The sequence below is a fragment of the Pongo abelii genome, chromosome 6 (genome assembly GCF_028885655.2).
Source record: "Pongo abelii isolate AG06213 chromosome 6, NHGRI_mPonAbe1-v2.0_pri, whole genome shotgun sequence".
NCBI lineage: Eukaryota > Metazoa > Chordata > Mammalia > Primates > Hominidae > Pongo > Pongo abelii.
In genome coordinates this window covers 110,037,317-110,058,542 of record NC_071991.2, presented here as the reverse complement: position 1 = coordinate 110,058,542, position 21,226 = coordinate 110,037,317, and the positions used below count along the sequence as shown (strand labels likewise).

The following is a 21,226-nucleotide window of genomic DNA, read 5'->3' as shown; positions in this document are numbered from 1 at the left end:
AAAAGTGATTTTCACTGGTGAAATGAATGATGCTCAGATGCATGCATTGGTTAGAAATAATGTACAGATTTTCCCACCTTTGAATGAATATCTTAGTATCTAGGCAACTAATGTCCTAACACTTCTGAATAAAGCCCCAGCTTATGATTATAAATAAATAATTTGACTGCCTGATGGAGGATTTTTGTCACCTGACTCTGTTAAAAGGTTAGCTGTATTTGACACTGAAATATACATTTGTCTCTATTGATGTTTGTATGCAAGTTTCTGTTAGAGTGACTAAAATGATACAGTTTGCAGAACAGGTTTTATGATTTTTTTTTCAATAAACATTGCTATGAAATCTTTGTATGTGCAGCAAATTTGGTCTGAGACTCATTTTCATTGTAACATATCATCTCACAGTGAAGTTATGGAGGAGGAAACCTACAGCCCTCACCTAAATTTGAATTATGGGAAGTCGCTTCACATATCAACCCCAAAAAGATGAGTTATTGTGAATGACCAAATTATTTTAGATGAGCGTGCAACAAATTTATAATACAAGTCTTAAGGGTAGTAGCTACAAGAAGGGTGCTTAGAAACAATCACAGCATGGTATACTCCCTCTTAGTTATCATACCCTATCTCCAGAAATACAGACATGGAATTAGAAATTTAAGATTTGATTATGGCACCTTTATATTTCTTTATTAAGCTTATAGAATTGTCTATTCCCCCCAACTTTCCTGTGTCATTTGAGATCACTATCATATTTCCAATTCTCCACCCCACTGAGCATTTTTGCCTGGCATGTTGGCAACTTTTCTCTGCAAAAGTATTCTGCTGATTTCTCAATAAGCAATGCCCAAGGACTTGTTTAGGGCCTTTCATCATTCTGCCGAAAGCCATGATAAAATCTGCTGACTGCAAAAAATCCTGAATTCACAGTCAAAATATAGTCCTTCATAACATAAATTTCTGTTTTGATTCCAATTATCTTCATTTAGCGTTGCCAGGATACCCACATTACCTGAAATAACAGTTGGATTTTTTGGACAAAGTTTATTTTCTCACCAGTTTTACTCTTTGGGCATGTGCCACTTTTTAATTCCTATCCAAAAACTTAAATCATCTAATCATTTATTAATTAACTTTTAGAATTTCATCCCATTTAGGTCTGTTTTAAAAGATGTTCATTCTTTAAATATAATATAGTTCCAAGAGTAGTTAAAATAAGTTTGAATATCTTGCCTTTGCAAATCTAAATCTTCTGTGTGCTTCCCGGGTAGTTTATGTTGGTATACCACTTTGGCATTATCAATTTAAGTTATATTTAGAGCTCCTCAGTCTCATAATATCCTCCCCTATGTCCCTTAACACAATTCTGACTGAGAATATTAAATATATATTATTTAATCCTCAAACAAGACATCATCATCTATATTACAAATTAACTCCTTGATTGGGAAAAATTACGTGAGACTATTTTATTCTTCTCATCTGGAAATGAAACTGCACATCTTGCCATGAATTTTACACTGTGCCCTCAGATCACCTGATACCTGTGAAAACAGTTCTAATTACTAGAAACACAAAATCTGCGAAAGATCTCAGGGACAGTCTGGTTCAGTACAGTTATTTTACAGGAAAAATTGTGTTTCTCAGAGAGGTTTAACAGGTTGCTCAGGGTTATTTAGCATGTCGGTGACAAAGGGAAACCAGAACCCAATTTCCTGACTCTAGCCCATTTCCCCCAAGGATATCACACCACTTTCTTCTTCAATTAAGTGATTAACTAAGGTTTTTTTCATGAACAGTCTGGAAAAGCCAACATGTCAGCAATGAAGAGTATGGTGAAATTGAAATAAAATCCATATGGAAATTTCAAACTCCATTATTTAGATCTAGATAGATACCCTGAAGAATAGCAACGTTAATTCCTTATCACCTTTAACAACAACAAAAATAATATCTGTTTTATGCTTTGTCCTTCATATTCCCAGATGAAGGGAGGTGTGAAATTGATGGTGTTATTCCTTTTTTATTTCTTTGTAGTCATCATATAAAATTAGAAACCCTTAAAATATTTCTCTGATTGAGCTCCCCTGAAGCATCCTTTTCGTTTCATTCTTTGTGTTTCACATTTCATTCCTCATTTTGCTTCTAACCCTAAAACTGTCAACTTCTTTCCCTGTCCTTTTCTCAATGTTAAATTAACAAATAATGGGCAAATAGGTTCATAAATAGGTGAAATTATAAAGTACGCTCTTTCACTCTGAAGCCAAGATAAATTTTCAGTTATATACATTTAATGCTTTCTAGTAATTGGCAAAGAATCTGAATGGTGCTTCATTCAAATGAATAAATGACTCCACAGCATGAAATAGTATGGTAATAATATGGGATGTGCTACCCAGAAAAAGTAAGGATTTTATATCTACCAAATTATGGACAAAATCTAACATCTGTTACAATCATGAAAGGTGTGGGTTAAAAGTTTTTTTAAAAATTAACTAAGATATACAATGTCTTAGAAATGCCTAAATATTGTTGAATATTGCCAATTAATTTTTTTTAAATTTAGCTTGGCATTTTCTCATTTCCTTTGACAACATGTTTTGTACCGAGCTTTTTGTACCCTTCTTTTAAAAACTCAAGGTACTTTTACCATCTACTCTGCAATGTCAACGCACTCTCATTTCTCATTCTGTAGTTCTCATTTCTCATTCTCATGGTGTGGTTCTTTGTTTTTTTCTTCAAGTACCAAATTTGCAAGTAGAAAGATCTGTGTTTCTAAATGCATGGGCCATGATACACTTGGAGCAGTGACTACCAAAGAGGCATGTTTATAACTGAATTCAGACACAGGGGAATGAAAGACATTGTCAATTTTTATTTATTTTTTATTCTTTGAGGAACTATCTCTGTGGTCACCTTCTATGAACGATAGTTTCCTTATCCATACAACAAAGATCCAAAATACATCATCTAAGTTCTAATTATAGGAAATTAAAGCAGCTACTTCAATGTCTATCCTATAACATAGCATAGTAACATAATTAGGTAATGTTATTCAGCAATTTGTTAGCCCACAACACTCCCCTTTCCTGTTGCCTGCCTGAACTCAGGCTTGGAATAAACATACATTTCCAAAAAGCCCATAAAGATGTAATTATGAGATTTTCTACTCTGGTAGCAGGTCGACAGATAATGAAGTCATAGTCTTTTTAATTGTAAAACCACAACACATGATATGATAGGCACTGTGATAAGCTTAACACCTTACTATATTCAGGATTTGGAAGATGAAATTAAGTAGATACTCTTTGAAATTGCTGTTGCCCAATACATTTAAATGTACCTTCTCCCCGTTGGATTTTTAACTATTTCCTTTATATGGCTATAAAAGAATAAAAACTGACAGATTTGTATTATGCTACAACATATAGTAGAACTCTGAGTAAGACATCATATATTAGAATTATATAATTATAAAATTGGGTTATAGACCCTTGTGATGAGGTATTTATTTTACTTACCAACACTGGCATCCAGTCATAGGAACTGAACTGTAAAGTAAAAGTGACCCTCCTTGACAAGAGTAAACACAAGGAATTAAGATGAAAGATGCCTTAGTTTATGTAATGTTTGGATTCCAGTGATTATTATTCTGAAAATAATCTTGAGTGGCACATTTGACATTTTCTGAAGCCAAAGTAAGTTTGATGTTAGATATTGAAATGCAATGATTGAGATAGTTCATTGTCAGGTTTTCTATTTTTTCTAGAAAATTTTAGAGTTATTTAAGAAATCTTAAGAATCAGTTCCCTTAGATGTGATTCTAAGGCTACCTGTCTTATTTGTGAATACAGATGATTTTAAAACAAAGAGGAAAAGGGAGAAGATGGAAAAACTTAAGAAAAAAATAGTATTATCTAGTTAAAGAATCTTAAATAGCCATTAGTTATAAATCCTAAAAATTAACGCCATTACTTTAATAATGAATAATCAAGAAGATTTAAAACTTGGTATATTAGTCTACTCAGGCTCCCATAAGAAAATACCACAAACTGGTGGTTTAAACAATAAAATTTATTTTCTCTCAGAAGTCTGTGATCAAGATGCTAGTAAATTCAGTTTCTGGTGAGGGCTCTCTTCTTGGCTTGCAGATAGCTGCCTTCTCAAAATGTCCTCAACATGGTCTTTCCACTATGCATGTGTATATATAGAGAAAAAGCTCTTGCATCTCTTTGTCTTCTTATAAGGACATCAGTCCTATGAGATTAGGGTTCTACCCTTGTGACCTCATTTAACCTTAATGATTTTTTTAAAGGCTCTTCTCCAAATACATTGGGATTGGGCAGCACAAAATGCATTTGGGGGAGGGGAGAACACAATTCCATTCATAACATGTATCTTTTGGAATACCCCCAAAATATTGGCTTTTCTACTTCAGGTCAAGCATTTCGTGATAATTGTTATAAAATGTTTACTAATTGTGATAATTACAGACAGTTAATTTTTAATTCACAAGACCATCTCAATATTATATTATAAGAATTTTATGCTTTTCCCCCAAGAAAAACAATGCAGAAAGATTGTAGCACAATATAGTTAGCAAATTTATGTTGAAAGGAGAATGTAAATGTCTCTGCTCCCTTCTTTAAGTAAGCTCAGTCCCCCTTTTTGGGACCATGCCTTTCATAATTCTTGATACGTTATAAAGAAGGATTACAAGATGGGCTCACATACACGGAAATTTCTCCTTATAATAATGGTAACAGTACAGGAATAGCAGAGTAGCTAGTATCAGACTAAACCTCTTGTAGACATTAATTACAAACTCTTGTAGACATTAATTACAAATTACAAGAAAAAAATACAAACACATACACAACTATTTGAAAGCATTATAAAGTGATCAAAAGCAGGTAGGAACTGAAAAGGAATTCGATTCTTGAAAGGAGAAAACGGCACTCAATAAGATCCATATTTATATATATATATTCCCCTAAGGCCATAGAGCAATTAGAACACAAACAGAAAGCCACATTTTTGTTGGCTTAAGTATCAGAGGACAGAATTTGAGGATGCTGGTAATTGGAAACTTTGTAAATAAATCCACAAAGGAGGGTGCCATAGAGAGGCAAGACTTAAAATCTTGATATAGACTACTTTTAAACTTTTGGATAACCCCAAACTGCACATGTCTAGGTCAGAGTCCAAGGAGGACAGGGAATGGCAACTGAAGTAAGGTTTTAAAAGCTAGGCAAGTAATCTAGCTGTTGACTACATCATAGAAAATGGAGTCTGAAGTTTGTCTTTAGTCCAGTTGAAGGGGCTTGGTAAATGCCTAGAGCCTTCCATTGAAATACCAGAACAATCATAATTTTTTATTCTAAAAATAGTCTACTTTCTAAGATTGAATTATATATCCTAAGACTAAGAGCAAAGCTAAACGCTAAGATTATGGGTAAAACCTTCTAGGGAAGTATAACAAAGTATAAAATTCAAGCCTTGACATGTTCAAGGTGATCAGCTAGTAACTTCACTGACTGGGCACATAAAAATTAACACTTCTCAGGAGATATTTAAAAACCCTGAGTCTCTATAATGCATCATTCACAGTTTGCACTCAAAAAGTACTAGACATGCCAAGAAATAAAAGAGTAAAACCCCTAGTCAAAAGAAAAAAGAATCAATAGAAAAAGGTCTCCAATTGGCCTGGATGTTAAAATTAGCAGGCAAGGACTTTAAAAGAAATAATCATAAAGATGTTCATGACTTAAAGAAAAAGATTATCAAAATGAGTGAACAGATGGGCAAATCTCAGCAGAGAGACAAAATTATATAAAAGAACCAAATAGCAATTCTATGACTTTATTAGTCATCAGGGAAGTGCAAATTACAAACACCATGAAATACCATTTCACACCCTTAGAATAGCTACAATTTAAAAGGTAACAACACCAAGTGTTGGCAAGAATGTATAGCAACCAGAACTTTCATACATTGCTAGGAAGAGTAAAAAAGATAAAGCCACTTTGGAAACAAGTTTTGCCACTTTCTTATAAAGTAAAATATATAAAGTAAAAAATATAAAAACATTTCCATTCTTAGGTATTTATTAAAAAACAAATAAAAAATATGTCTACATAAATATTGCAAACAAATGTTAACAGAAACAACTCAAATGTTCATTAGCGGGTTATTAGATAACTAATTATGATCTATTTATACAATGGAATACTACCCAGCAATAGAAAAAGAATGTACTATTGTGCAACAACACAAATAAATATGAAAGACATCATGTTGTTTGAAAGAAGCCAGATGCAAAGGAGCACCCTGTATCCTTCCTTTTATAAGAAGTTCAACAATAAACAAAATATCCCTATACTGACTCAATCAGAATATTGATTGCATATGGGGAGCAGAGATTGATTGGAAGGGACATAGTGTAAACTCCTGGAATGATTAAAAAATGTTCTATATCTTGTTTAAATTGATGCTTATATGGCTGTATTCATCTTTTGAAACTAACCACCATGTATGTATATTTTATCTGAATTTTAAACATGGTATTAGAAAGCATCTGCAGACTATATATTCACTTATAAAATTTAAATTCCTCAAGACCATTAGAGAATATGAACCCACTGCATTTAATTATTCTCCATGAAAAATCATTGCTGTATATAGTTGTCCATGTGATCAAACATAAATACTAAATATAGAAAGCAATATGAATACAAAAAAAGAAAAAGGAACAAGAAATTTTCCAGTCTTACAAAATGCTGCTTACTTGGGAAAGGGAAACTACAGATATTTTCTGTTCCTTGTTAAAATTATTTTTGCCTTCAGAAATTTACATTATAAGTGGGAGAGAATTCAAATTGCTCCACTACTTTGGAATGGGTTCTGGGTCCAGCTAAGCAGAGTAAATTATTATAACATAGCATTTTAAATGGCATATTCACTGTATCCTAAAATCTTGTAAAAAAAAAAAAGTGACAAATTGAAAGTTAACTCACTTATATTCTGATTTTTAAAAAGTTGTCACTAGAGGTACATGATTTTTAAAAAAGACAATAAGGAGTGGGTGATTCTTAAGCAACTGTTCTCAACCCTAGTTATACAATAGAATCACCTGGCCAGATTATAAAATACTATATACCAGGACTTGAGCCTTATTAATTAAAGCAGAATCTTTATGAGGAAAGACTTTTTTTTCTATTTTATTTACTGTTACATCCCCAGAGCTTAGAACAGTGCCTGGCACATAGTAGGCTCAATGAATATTTGATGAATGAATGAATGAATGATAAACAAGTTTTTGAAAGCTAAGGAATCATTTTGGTCTTATACATAATGGCAGAATTCCTTTAGATGATGTAGAATGAAGGAATGCCAAGCTGTTATTTTATTAAAATGTTTGATAATTTGTGTTAACTTTAGCTGAAAATTATTAAGTTTTTATTGAAATTTCCTATGGATCAGGTATCATGCTAGAGTAAGGTTTATAAATGTGAAAAGACGTGATCCTGCATTTGGGAAATTCCCAGTCTATTATGGATTAGTGGCAAAGAGAAAGTCTAGCATATAAGCATTCACCCATTAATCCATTGATTAGCACTTATTTATTAAGTGCTTATTATGTGCCATACACATATGTGCTATGATACACTGTGGCAAACAAGACAAATATAATACCTGTCCTCAAGGAGCTTACTGTTTAGTAAAGGAGAAAGATAATAAATGAGGGAACAAATAATAAAATTTGTGATGAATTTGATGACCTAAATGAGTATAATGGTGTTATGTATTAACAGAATTTTGGTCAGGTGGAGAGCACTATTTTATATTGGATGGTCAGAAAATACCTCTCTAGGGAGGAAACATTTGTGTGGAGACATTCATGATGAAAAGAAGCCAACAAAGCAAAGTGCTAAGGGGAGAGAGTTTCTAGCAGAAGAAAAAACATGTTCAAAATAGTTGAAGTAGAAAAGAACTTGGCATGTTCAAGGACCTGAGAGAATCCAATTGCTGGAACATAAATAGAAAGTAGAACAAGTTGAAAGTGGAATAAAAGGTGGGGTTATAAAATGCACAGCCTGGTAGGCCATGGTAGACGGTTTGAATTTTATTAAGTAAAACGTGAATCTATTAAATAGTTTTAGGCAAAGAAATGGCATGTTGCAATTTGTGTACTTAAAAGATTATTTCTTTTTCCATATGTAGAATAGACTCAAGTGTGGACAAAAGTGGAAGCCTGTAGACTAGTTAGAAAGCCTTTGCAGAAGTCCAGGTGAGAGGTGATAGAAGCAATACATTGCTGCAATCACCGTGTCACAAGGGAAAAGTGAGCAGCTCGGAATATATTTGGAAGGAATTGTTAGGACTCGGTGAGGGATTGAGTGGATGAAAGAGAAAGAAGAATCAACATGAACCCCAGAGTTCTGGCTTATACAAATGGAAGTATTGAGGAAATATCTGCATAGATGAGAAAAAATCGGTCAACTCCACCATTTAAAATTTGGATAGAAAAGGAACCAACTAGGAGTAACCAGGGAGGGAGGGAAAAAAAAACCCTAGAGCATGAGGAATCTCAGAATCTAAAAATCTCCCTTAACAACTAGAGTATTTCAAGAAGGAAGAAGTGATCAAATATGCTCAGTGGTGCTAAGCAGCTAAGATAAGAACAGAAAAGAATCCACTGAATATGGCAAAATGAAGATTATTGGTAATCCTAACTGAAGCAATTTCAGTAGAGTGAGTGAAATAAAATTCAGATAGGAGTAGGCTGAAAAGTGAATGGGAAGCAAGGCAGTTGAAGAAGCTGAAGTAGACAACTCTTTCAAGTTTAGTTTTGAAGGGAAGCAGAAAAGTGAAATGAGAGCTTGAGGAAACTTACTGAAGAGGAGATACCAGAGAATATTTGTGCATTGATGGGAATGCTCTAGTATAGACAAAAAGATTGATGATTCAGGGAAAGAGGGACTGTCAATTAAGAAGTCAAAGAGAAGAGCATAGTAAATTAGGGTGTTCTCAAAAGAATGTGACACCAACCCACACCAGTCAGAATGGCTACTATTCTCCCCACCCCACCCCACCCTGAGACGGAGTCTTGCTCTGTCACCCAGGCTGGAGTGCAGTGGCATGATCTTGGCTCACAGCAACCTCTCCCTCCCGGGTTCAAGCGATTCTCTTGCCTCAGCCTCCCGAGTAGCTGGGATTATAGGTGCCCGCCACCACGCCTTGCTAATTTTTGTTATTTTTAGTAGAGTTGCAAATAACAGAGGTCTACATGGGCGAACTTAACAATAAAAAATAAATAAATAATAAAATTAAGGGGGCTGTTCAATAAAAAGGTACAGGTATACTATAGAATCCAAGAGTGGGAATAAAATGACAACCTGAGAAGAGGCTAGAATATTGCCAGTACTTTGTCAATAATTTATCCTTTTCTTTCCCAGTCTGTTTCCTTCTTCTCCATTCCACATATTATAATGTGGCAACTACATAACACATAATTATATTCTTTATAGTGGGAGAATAATTGACTCCATTCAAGTGTTCGCTCCTGTTTCAATCAACTATGGCTGAAGAGTGAGGAGACATTTGGAATAAATATGGCTTCTGGGGGCCCATTCCTATGGATCAGCAGCTGGCTTCTGGAGGCCCATTCCTGTGGACCGTCGATCTCATAGAAGATAATATTGTTAGAAGGTAGGCAGGCAGTTCTCACACTGTGAAGCTATTGGAAAGTGTTTTTGTTTTAAGCATGGCATGGAAGGAACATGCTCAAATCCATCATTTAAAAAAGAGAACTCCAGCAGCAATATGAATAACAGATTGGAAGTGAGATTAACCAGATTCAAAGAGGTAAGCCCAATGAGAAAACCATTAAGAAAAGTTACAAGCAAAAAATAAGAGAGTATTTTTTGTAATGGGAGAGTAATAGTAGCAATGGAAAGGCATGGGCAGATACTGAACACATTTCAGAGGTTGAATGGACCATATTTGAATATAAGTAGTGAGGAAAGGTGTAAAGGAAATGAATACTTCAAGATTCCTAGCTTGGGCAATAGGATAGATAGGATTGCTGAGAATTGAGACAAGGAAAACAAGAAAAGGAAATACAAGGTTGGAGAGGGCAATCTTGAGCCTGAAAAGTTACAGTGCATTCAATGTCAGATCCAAAGCTTAAGAATGTTGAGTAATCAGTACTTGAGAGATACATAGGTAATAGTTGGCGCTTCAGGATCACATAAGATCATTCAGAAAATTCATGTAGAATGAGAAAAGAGAGTAGTTTGCTCAGAAAATTCCAGCAGAAGAGATGGTACTAAAAGAAAGATAAAGAGCAAACAGAGACACATGGGAAGAATAAGAGCTGCATCTTAGAAGCCAAGAAGGAGTTTTAAGAGGAAGGAAATGATAAACAATCAAATTCTGCAGAAAAAAAAAGTAGGATGAGAGCTGAAAGAGGCTAACATATTTGACAATCACATCATTGCTGACCTTTCTCGAAGCAATTTCCGCAGAGTTGCGGGGGTGAAAACCAGATTGCAGTGGGCTGAAATTAGACTGAGAGACAAGGAAGTAGAAGCAATGCCTATGACCTGCTCTTTCCAAAACTGTGTGTCAACTGAAGTATATACTGCCAGATAATGGTTTATTCTGTTAAAATTTATTTTATCACTATATTGTTTGGACTAAAACTAGATCATTAACAAAGCTCGAATTGAACCATGGACTCCTGAATTCCACATTTCTAGAAGTCATCTTACCTGCAGGCAAATTAATTCTATAGCCTTCTGTAGATGTAGTTCCAATAATATATCTCATCCTTATTTTCAGTGGTATTCATGGTATTTATTTTCAGTGGTATTCATCGTATTTTCTCCCACCATCTTTCCCTTTTACTCCATCTCAGCTCTCAGACACATGACCTTTTTGCCAATCTCGTTACAGCTTGTGCTCATTTTCAGTTTCCTATCAACTGGGGTAATTGCTTCCTACAAAACCCACTCTCCTATTAACTGGCTCATTACCTTGAGTTAAAAGTTCAGAAACTTCTTCAAAGTGAAAACACTGTAGAGTCCTGAAAAGAAACTACTTTTGAAGATGCTGACACATGTGTATGCCAAGACAATTCTTGGGTTGTATTCAATGATTTACAGACCCAACCCATTCCGTGTTAAGTTTCTATCAGCATTAATTTTCCTCCTTCACTATAATGGTACATTTATTACTCTCCAAGTCATAATAGCAGACATATAGAGTAGAAGAAGACAAAATCAGTTAATGTGTTGATCACAGCTCTATGTTGATAGAGCTAATGTGGTTCAGAAAAGAAATACTATTAAAGTTCCTCTAGTTCTCTCTCCAGCTGAAGACAATTAGCTTAATAAACATTTATACTCATTATTTCCATGCTAACTAGTTTTATCTTTGCATTTTTTAGGCTTACCTCATTGATGCTGAACATCCTAAAAAGCTTCTGCTGCTTTGAGTCAGCGAAAAAGACCAAGAAACATGAATTAAAAAAAAAAATTTCAAATGTTATAAAATAAATAATATGAACTCATTATACCTACAATGAATAATTTAAATTCTTCTTTGGTAGTCCAGGTAAATATCTTCTCAAATAGATTTTTTTAAGCATCTGTATAAGTTCAAGATGTACATCACTTCATGTAGAATAACATCTCCTAAAAAGAACTAAAATGCCTCAGTATACAACCAGCTGACCCGGCTATCAAACACTTATTTAGCACATATTACATGATGGACACTTTGATGTAGATATGGACCTTGGGTTGTGTCCTCAAGGATCATACAGTGGGTTGAGGAGATAGGATATGCTATCCATAGGAAAGTAAATAATAATATGACAGCTTATTTTCAATGAGAAGTGAATAGTACAAAGAATAAGAGCTGCCAGATTTCAAAAGGAAAGAGCTATCACACAGAGGCAGAACAATTAGAAATTTTTCATGAAGGAAGTGTTCTTTGTGCTGGACCTTGGAGAAAGTATAGAATGTAGATTAGCAAAAAGGCATGGAAAAGGCATTATAGGTAGGAGAGACAAGTTAGGCAAAGGTCCATTAGAATTGCTCAAGATATAATAGACCAACTTGGCCTGAAAAAGGCCTGGAAGTGTCCTCTTTTGTGCTCTGTGAGAAGTTTGCCATCATGTAAAAAGTCTAACTACCCTAAGGCTACCATGCACTGAGAAGCCCAGCCTATCCAGGTGGAGAGGTCCTGTAGAGAATTCAGGCCACTGGCCCTGAGCTCCCAGTTGAAATAGACAATATCAACATGTCAGCAGGGTGAATGAGACCATCTTGGAAGTGGGTCCTTGAGCCATCCTGCCTAAATTTCAGCATTTTGAGCAAATAAATGATTTATACCATTTTAAATCACTATATTTTTGAGTGAATCACTGACTTTTTTCTTAATTAAGCATGGGTTTTAAAACTATGAAAACCCTAGAAGAAAAACTAGGCAATGCCATTCAGGACATAGGCACGGACAAAGATTTCATGACGAAGACGCCAAAAACAACTGCAACGAAAGCAAAAATTGACAGATGGGATCTCATTAAACTGAAGAGCTTCCATACAGCAAAAGAAACTACCATGGGAGTGAACAGACAACCTACAGAATGGGAGAAAAATTTTTGCAATCTGTTCATCTGACAAAGGTCTAATATCCAGCATCTACAAGGAACTTAAATAAATTTACAAGAAAAAAACAAACAAACCCATTAGAAAATGGGCAACGGACATGAAAAGATACTTCTCAAAAGACATACATGTGGCCAACAATCATACAAAAAAAAACTCAACATCACTAACGATTAGAAAAATGCTAATCAAAACCACAACGAGATACCATCTCATAACCTGTCAGAATGGCTATGAATAAAAAGTTAAAAAACAACAGATGCTGGTGAGGATGTGGAGAAAAAGGAATGCTGTTACACTGTTGGTGGGAGTGTAAATTAGTTCAACCATTGTGGGAGACAGTGTGGCATTTCCTCAAAGACCTAGAGGCAGAAATACCATTTGACTCAGCAATCACATTACTGGGTATATACCCAAAGGAATATAAATCATTCTATTATAAAGATACATGCATGCACATGTTCACTGCAGCATTATTCACAATAGCAAAGACATGGAATCAACCCAAATGCCCATCAATAATACACTAGATAAAGAAAATGTGGTACATATACACCATGGAATACTATTCAGCCATAAAAAGGAATGAGATCAAGTCCTTTGCAGGGACATGGATGAAGCTGAAGGCCATTATCTTCAGCAAACTAACACAGGAACAGAAAATAAAATACCACTATTCTCACTTACAACTGTGAGCTGAATGATGAGAACATATGGACACATATAGGGGCACAACACACACTGGGGCCTGTTGGAGGGTGCTGGGGGGAGAAGGGAGAGCATCAGGAAGAATAGCTAATGGATTCTGGGCTTAATACCTAAGTGATGAGATGATCTGTGCAGCAAACTACCATGGCACATGTTTACCTATGTAACAAACCTGTACATCCTGCACATGTACCCCTGAACCTTAAAAAAGTGTGTTTAAATTGTGAGATAAGGAATCAAGAGGGCCTGTTGCTTCACTATTGTTCACTTTCCTAGCTTAAGTTTTCTCTTCTATTTATCATAAGTATTTATCCTTAAATGCCATGTCAAATGATGACTGGTTAATTAATTATTATTATTTTTTAGTTCAAAGGGTCCCTTCTAATGTTATTTATCTTTTAACAAGGGAAGACAGGAATATTTTCAAGATCCAAGTATTTAAAAAGGTGGAGGTGGGGTAGGATTGGGGTATGTAATGAAGTAGAAAGAAAAGGAAACATGTAAAATCACCATGTAGGAGACCAACATATCCAATATAAGCTATACTGCTTTGGGTTATCTAGCTCATAATTTTTCTTTGCCTAATTTCTCTACTTAGAAATACCATGTCACTTACAGTGTGTTTTTAATTGAGAAAAGTTAATTACTAATTATTGTTTTGTAAAACTCATATGCCAATTTATTCTAGGCTAAAATCAACTTGGCAGATAATTATTTTTAAATAACAAACAAAAGACTTTTCCTATCTGATGCTTTTCCCAAAACATACAATATAAACCAAAGAGTAGAACAAAATAATGTGTTACACTTCCTTCAACTAGTCTACCATCACTTCTGTTTAACTGGTTTGATACATTCATGAAAAATTTCCATTAAAAGACATATTCTTCTAAAACTAATTTAAAACAAAACTCTTATTAATATTTTCAGTTCCTACCACTATCAATTATTTGGAATTAGACCAGGTTAAGAATTTAAAACTTTGCCTATCATTTTCTATTTTAAAGTCATGGGTATTGACAGGTACGCTGAGCCTTTGCTATTTTCACAATAAACTGATTACTTGGTTGATTTAGGTAGCAAAAAAGATAATGAACCTGTATCAAATTTCTACTTACATTATTTTATGCATAGTAAATAAAAATTTCATTGCTGCGCATCCTCTTGCTAGTAACTACAAATTTTATAGAAATACAATTTTTTATTATTTTGCCACTGAAGCTGCAATGACTAGCAGAATGTCTGGCATATAACAAGTGCAGAATTATTTTTAATAGATTTATTGAGGTATATTAATATACAATAAAATGCACACATTTAAATTGTTTTGACATTTTGACAATTGTTTTGACACACGAAATAAGTTTTGACACATGTACAGACTCATAAAGCCCTCACCAAAATCAAGGTAATCAACATATTCATTACTCCCAAAAGTTTCCTCATGCTTTCTTTGTAATCTCGCCCAACAATCACCCTGCACCCCATCCCCATGCAACCAGTGATCTGTTTTCTGTCACCATAGATTAGTTTGCATTTTCTAGAATTTGATATAAGTGAAATCGAACAGTATATATTGTTTTCTGCCTGGCTTCTTTCACTCAGTTTAATTATTTTGAGATTCATTTGTTATGTGCGAAACCATAGCTTATTTATTTTTATTCGTTTTGTTGACTAGTATTCTATTGTATGGCTGTACTACAGTTTGTTTATCCATTCATCTGTTGATGAACATTTGAGTCATTCCCAGTTTTCGGCTTTTACAGATTAAGCTACTGTGAGATGGGAACATACGTCTTTATATAGACATACTTTGATTTTTGTTGGGTGATACTTCAGAGTAGGATGGCTGGATCATATGGTAGGTGTATGTTTGACTTTTTAACAGACTGCCAAACTGTTCTCCAAAGTGATTCTACTATTTAACATTTTCATCTGCATTGTATAGCATTCTCCCTTCCTGTCACTGTTGGTATGGTCAGTCTTTTGAATTTTAGCCACTCTCATAGGTATACAGTGGTATCTCATTGTGGTTTTGCTTTTCCCTAATGTTTAATGATGTTTAGCATTCATGCATTTTTTTTTTTTTTTTTGCCATCTGTTCATCATTTTTAGTGAAGTGTCTTCATGTCTTTTTCCCATTTGGTATAGGAAGGGAGTTGGTTGTTTTCTCATTACTTAGCTTTAAAAGCTCTTTGTATATTCTGGATATTAGTCCTTTATGAGACATACGATTTCAAATATTTTCTCCCATTCAGTGGCTTATCTTTTCGGTCCTTTAACAGTGTCTTTCAAAGAGCAGAAGTTTATGATTTTGCTGAAGTCCAAATTATCAATTTTATATGGATTGTATTTTGAGTCAACCCTAAAAAAAAAATTGCCTGACTGAAGGTCATAAAGATTTTCTCCTATATTTTCTTCTAGAAGTTTTATAGTTTTAGGTTTTATATTTAGGTCTGTGTTCCATTTTGAGTTAATTTGAAGGGTTTTTTTGCATATGGATGTCCGATTGTTTCAGCATTATTTGTTGAAAATATGACTCTTTCTCCACTGACTTGCTTTTGCGTCTTTGTGGAAAATTCAGTTATTTATACACATGTGGGTCTGTTTCTGAACTCTGTCTCCTGTTCCATTGATCTATCTGTTATTTATGCCAATACCACACTGTCTTGATTACTGTGGTTATATACTACTCTTAAAATATTCAACTTTCTTCTGTGTTTTCAAAATTGTTTCAGATCTTCTAGTTTCTTTGTTTTTCCATATGAACTTTAGAATCAGCTTATCTTTTTTTGTTTGTTTGTTTGTTTTTTGAGAGAGAGCCTCACTCTGTCACCCAGGCTGGAATGCAGTGCCAATGATCACGGCTCACCACAGCCTCAACCTCCTGGGCTCAGGTGATCCTCCCACCTCAGCCTCCCGAATAGCTGGAACTATAGGCACACACCACCACGTCCAACTAATTTTTGCAGTTTTTGTAGAGACAGGGCTTTGCCATGTTGCCCAGGCTTGTCTCAAACTCCTGGGCTCAAGCAATCCTCCCACGTCCACTTCCCAAAGTGCCAGGATTACAGGCATGAGCCACCATGCCTGTCCCAGCTTATCAATTTCTACCAAAAAAAATTATTACCAGAATTTTGCTTGAGACTTTTTTTATTCTTTAGGTCAATCCAAGGAAAATCGACGTATTATAACCGTATTGAGACTTCTGACTCATGGCTCAATATATTTTTATTAAATAAAAGAAGAATTTTTGAAACTTGGGTTTCGGAATAATTTTCAGAAGCTCTAGGAAAAATAGAAATATCATGTTTAACTGCTGAAAGAAATCATAGATGACACAAACAAATGGAAACACATCTCATGCTCAGGGTGGGGGGAGGAAATCAATGTTGTGAAAATTACCATACTGCCCAAAGCAATCTACAGATTCAGTGCAATTCCTATGAAAATACCATCATCATTCTTCACAGAACTAGAAAAAAAATCCTAAAATTCATATGGAACCTGCATAGCCAAAGCAATACAAAGCAAAAAGAACAAATCTGGAGGCATCACATCACCCAACTTCGAACTATACTACAAGGTTATCGTTACCAAAACAGCATGGTACTTGTATAAAAATAGGCACATAGACCAATGGAACAGAATAGAGAACTCAGAAATAAAGACAAATACTTATAGCCAACTGATCTTTGACAAAGCAAACAAAAACATAAAGTGGGGAAAGGACACCCTATTCAACAAATGGTGCTGGGATAATTGGCAAGCCACATGTAGGATAATGAAACTGGATCCTCATCTCTTACCTTATACAAAAACCAACCAAGATGGATCAACGACTTAAATCTAAGGCCTGAAACCATAAAAATTCTAGAAGACAACATCAGAAAAGCCCTTCTAGACATTGGCTTAGGCAAAGAATTCATGACCAAGAACCCAAAGCAAATGCAACAAAAACAAAAATAAATGGGACACAAACCAAAAAGCTCTGTACAGCAAAAGAAAGAATCAGCAGAGTTAACAGATAACCCACAGAGTAGGAGAAAATATTCACAAAGCATGCATCTGAGAGAGGACTAATATCCAGAATCTACAAGGAATTCAAACAAATTAGCAAGAAAACAAATAAATAATCCCATCAAAAAGTGGGCAAAGAACATGAATAAATAATTCTCAAAAAAGATATATCAACAGCCAACAAATATATGAAAACATGCTCAACATCACTAATTATCAGGGAAATGCAAATTAAAATTACAATGAGATACCACCTTACTTCTGCAAGAATGGCCATAATATGAAAAAGACACTTGCACATGCATGTTTATAGCAGCAAAATTCATAATTGCAAAAATATGGAACCAACATACCTGCCCATCAACCAATGAGTGGATAAAGAAAATGTGGTGTATATACACCATGGAATGTGGTATATATACACTCAGCCATACAAAGAAATAAGATAATGTATGTTGCACCAACTTGGATGTAGCTGGAGGCCATTATTCTAAGTGAAGTAACCCTCAGGAATGAAAAACCAAATAATGTATGTTCTCACTTATAAGTAAGAGCTAAGCTGTGACAATGCAAAGGCTTAAGAACGATATTGTGGGCTTTGGAGACTTGTAGGGAAGGATGGGAGGGGGTTGAGAAATAAAAGACTACACACTGGGTACAGTGTACACTGCTCAGGTGACAGGTGCACCAAAATCTCAGAAATCACCACTAAAGAGCTTATCACTGTAACCAAAAATCACCTGTTCACCAAAAGCTATTGAAATTTTAAAAAGAAATAAAATAAAAATGCATAATTTAAAAATGTACATAGTATTCATATGGTTCAAAACTCCAAAATTATAAAAGAATAGAGTATCCCTCCCATTCTTGCCTCCCAGGAACCCAATTCTTATCCTCCATGATCTGCACATTAAAAGTTTCCTCATTCATTTTTATGGCCCTGGATGTAGGGCCATAAAATGGCCTGTAAGGATGTTCCATAATTTATTTAATCAGTGTCTTAGTGAGGGACATTTAGATTATTTCCAATTCTTTGCCACTACAAAAATTCCACAATAAATAACCTTGTACAATCATAATTTCCTACATGTATGTACATAGCCGCAGAATAAATTCTTTAAAATGGGATTGACACCTCAAAGGGTATAGATATTTATACTTTTGATAGTTATTGCCAAATTGCCATCCAAAGGCAATAGAAAAATGTATATTCTCAATTTTTAGATCTTTGTAAATCTCATAGATGAAAAATGTCATCGGAGCGCAGTTTTTTATTTCTTTTACTATGAATGAGGCAAGTATATTTTGATATATTTAAGAACAATTTATATTTCTTTGTATGAACTACTTAAATGTTCTTACTTTAGTTACTTCATTTGTACCTCAGTTTCTTCATAGGGTTGTTGTAAAGATAAAATAATTCTTAAGCAGAAATATCAAGGACAGTGCCTAGAACATAATAAGCACCACGTAAGTGGTTACTCTTATTGCCATCATCATCATTTGTTCATATCCTTTATCCATTTTTCTACTGGGTTGTTGATCTGTCCTCCTATTTTTGTAGAAATTACTGAAGTGTAACAAGGCTGGCCACATATCACACATCTCAGTTTGTCTGAGAGAGTCCCAATGTATGCCTATTGTCTTAGCATAATAATTAATAATGCCCCTGTACACTTTCAAATGGTAGTGATTTGAATGATATGGTCACTTTCAAATGGTAGTGATTTGAATTATATGGTAAAGTAAATTAAAACTGCATCTGAAATCTCAAAAAAAAAGACAAATACATAGAAACAGAGAGTGGAATGGTGGTTACTATAGGTGGGGATTGGGAACACACAAAGGGGATGGGGAGATGGAGGTAAAAGGGTACAAAGTTGTAGTTGTATGTAGGATGAATAAGTCTAGAGAGTAAGACTAAAGATCCAATGTATAGCATGAGGACTACAGTTAATAGTATTGCATTGCATGCTGGAAATTTGCTGAGAGAATAGATTTCAGGTGCTTTTAACACACAAAGAGGGAAAGGTAACTGTGAGAAGATGTGTATATTAACTTTCTTGACTGCAGTAACCATTCCACTGTGTATATCAAAACATCATGTGGTCAGGAACAATGACTCATGCCTGTAATCCCATTGCTTTAGGGAAGGCAAGGCAGGGAGGATCCCTTGAGAGCAGAAGTTCAAGACCAGCCTGGGCAACATAGTGAGACCCCCATCTCTAAAAAAGAAAAAAAAATCAATTAGCCAGGCATGGTGACACACACCTGTGGTCCTAGCTACTCAGGAGGCTGAGGGGGGACAATCACTTCAGCCCAGCAGCTTGAGGTTACAGTGAGCTGTGATTGTGCTACTGCACTCCAGCCTGGACAACACAGCAAGGCCCTATCTCTAAAAAGAAAATTTTAAAAAAAATAATTAAATATATATAATTTTTAAAAAAGAAATATCATGTTTATTAAAATATGGTAGTAAATTTTGATCTGGATTTTCATAAAACATTTATTCTAATTATCTTACAAAAACTTTGGGGGAGAGATAACAGTCAACTTTAGGAATTATATGGAATTATATGGTGATAACTTCATACTTTGACATATAAAACCTTGTAATTTCAGAGCTAATATGGGAATATGTTCTACCTTCAGGAAAAGAAAAAAATGGGAAGTCAGTGACAAACTATTAAAGTCTAAAGAGAGACTGATGTACATTTAATAAAAGAAGTGTAAATTTAGCTTCCTGCATTTAGAAAAATTTCACTTTTTCTAGCCCCTTAGAAACAATTTACATCTATACCATTTATTCACATTCGTACTTTTTTAACTTTTTGAAACACTTTCAGTCCATAATTTCTTTTTATTCACACAACTTTGTGAGGTAGAAATGGTAAGTCGTCATCATCTGACAGGTGAGGAAACCAAGGAACCTAGCAGATAGCAGATCACTTCAAATCACAGAGAAAGCTAGCGAACACTGCTTCTCGATCACCTAATTCTCTTCCAGAATGTCTCAGCACTAGCCACCTCTGTGCAATAAAAAAATAGAACTCGCTTCAGCGAGTTCAAATAGAAAAGGCATCCCAGATCTCCAGAAGGATCAGAGAGGCAGACTTGGAGACTACACAGCCCAGATCCCCACATAAGTCGACCCAGCAACTACTCTGGGAAAGACCCATTGCCCCTATTATTTGGCTTATAAAGCAAATGTTAGACACTGGAAGGTAGACCCTCAGGCTTGGTGATCCTAAAAGAACTACACCTCCACTCTCCCTCAACAGGCCAAAAGATTCCCTATAGCTTCTACTTTGTCATTTTGCTCTCTTCCAAATAGACATTTCATTCAGAGACTATGGTTAGCAGAGCCTAGGTCACTTCTCTGAGCCTGCATTCAGAATGTAAGAAATCTCCCCAGGTAAAAATGATGTTTGAAAGGACTGAGTAGACTCAACATGGCAAGGTACATCTCATAAAGCTTTCTCAAAATCAATATGAGTCATAGAATTACTGTGGTTTGGGGACTGATAGGGATCTTTCCAATTGCCAGTATTTTATAAATTTTAGGCTGTGATTCATTAGAGGGCCATAAAATCAACGTAGTGTACCCTATAGTTTTAAAAAACTAAAAATAGAATGGAAAATACCACCATGCACTGCATTAATGAAGATAAGTATTGCTTGGTGAAACTTTTGTCCTCATTATATATATGGGTATAAATTTATATATATATATATATGTAGAGTATATGCCTCAGTGTCCTGTGCTCCCAGGTAAAATGTATTTCTTACTAGAGTCACAGTAAAAAAAATAAAATGGAAAA

At 34.8% G+C, this 21,226-nt stretch overlaps 1 protein-coding gene across 1 annotated transcript in view; it reads left to right on the top strand.

The window, feature by feature from the left end:
* The window catches only part of LOC103891193 (T-box transcription factor TBX1-like), a 63,808-nt gene extending 52,234 nt beyond the window's left edge, over positions 1 to 11,574 (top strand). Inside the window, exons 2-3 of the mRNA XM_054559130.1 lie at positions 9,531 to 9,711; positions 11,453 to 11,574. The gene's annotated coding sequence lies outside the window, so the exon portion shown is untranslated. The remainder of the gene's footprint in view (positions 1 to 9,530; positions 9,712 to 11,452) is intronic.
* The last annotated feature ends 9,652 nt before the right edge of the window (positions 11,575 to 21,226 follow it).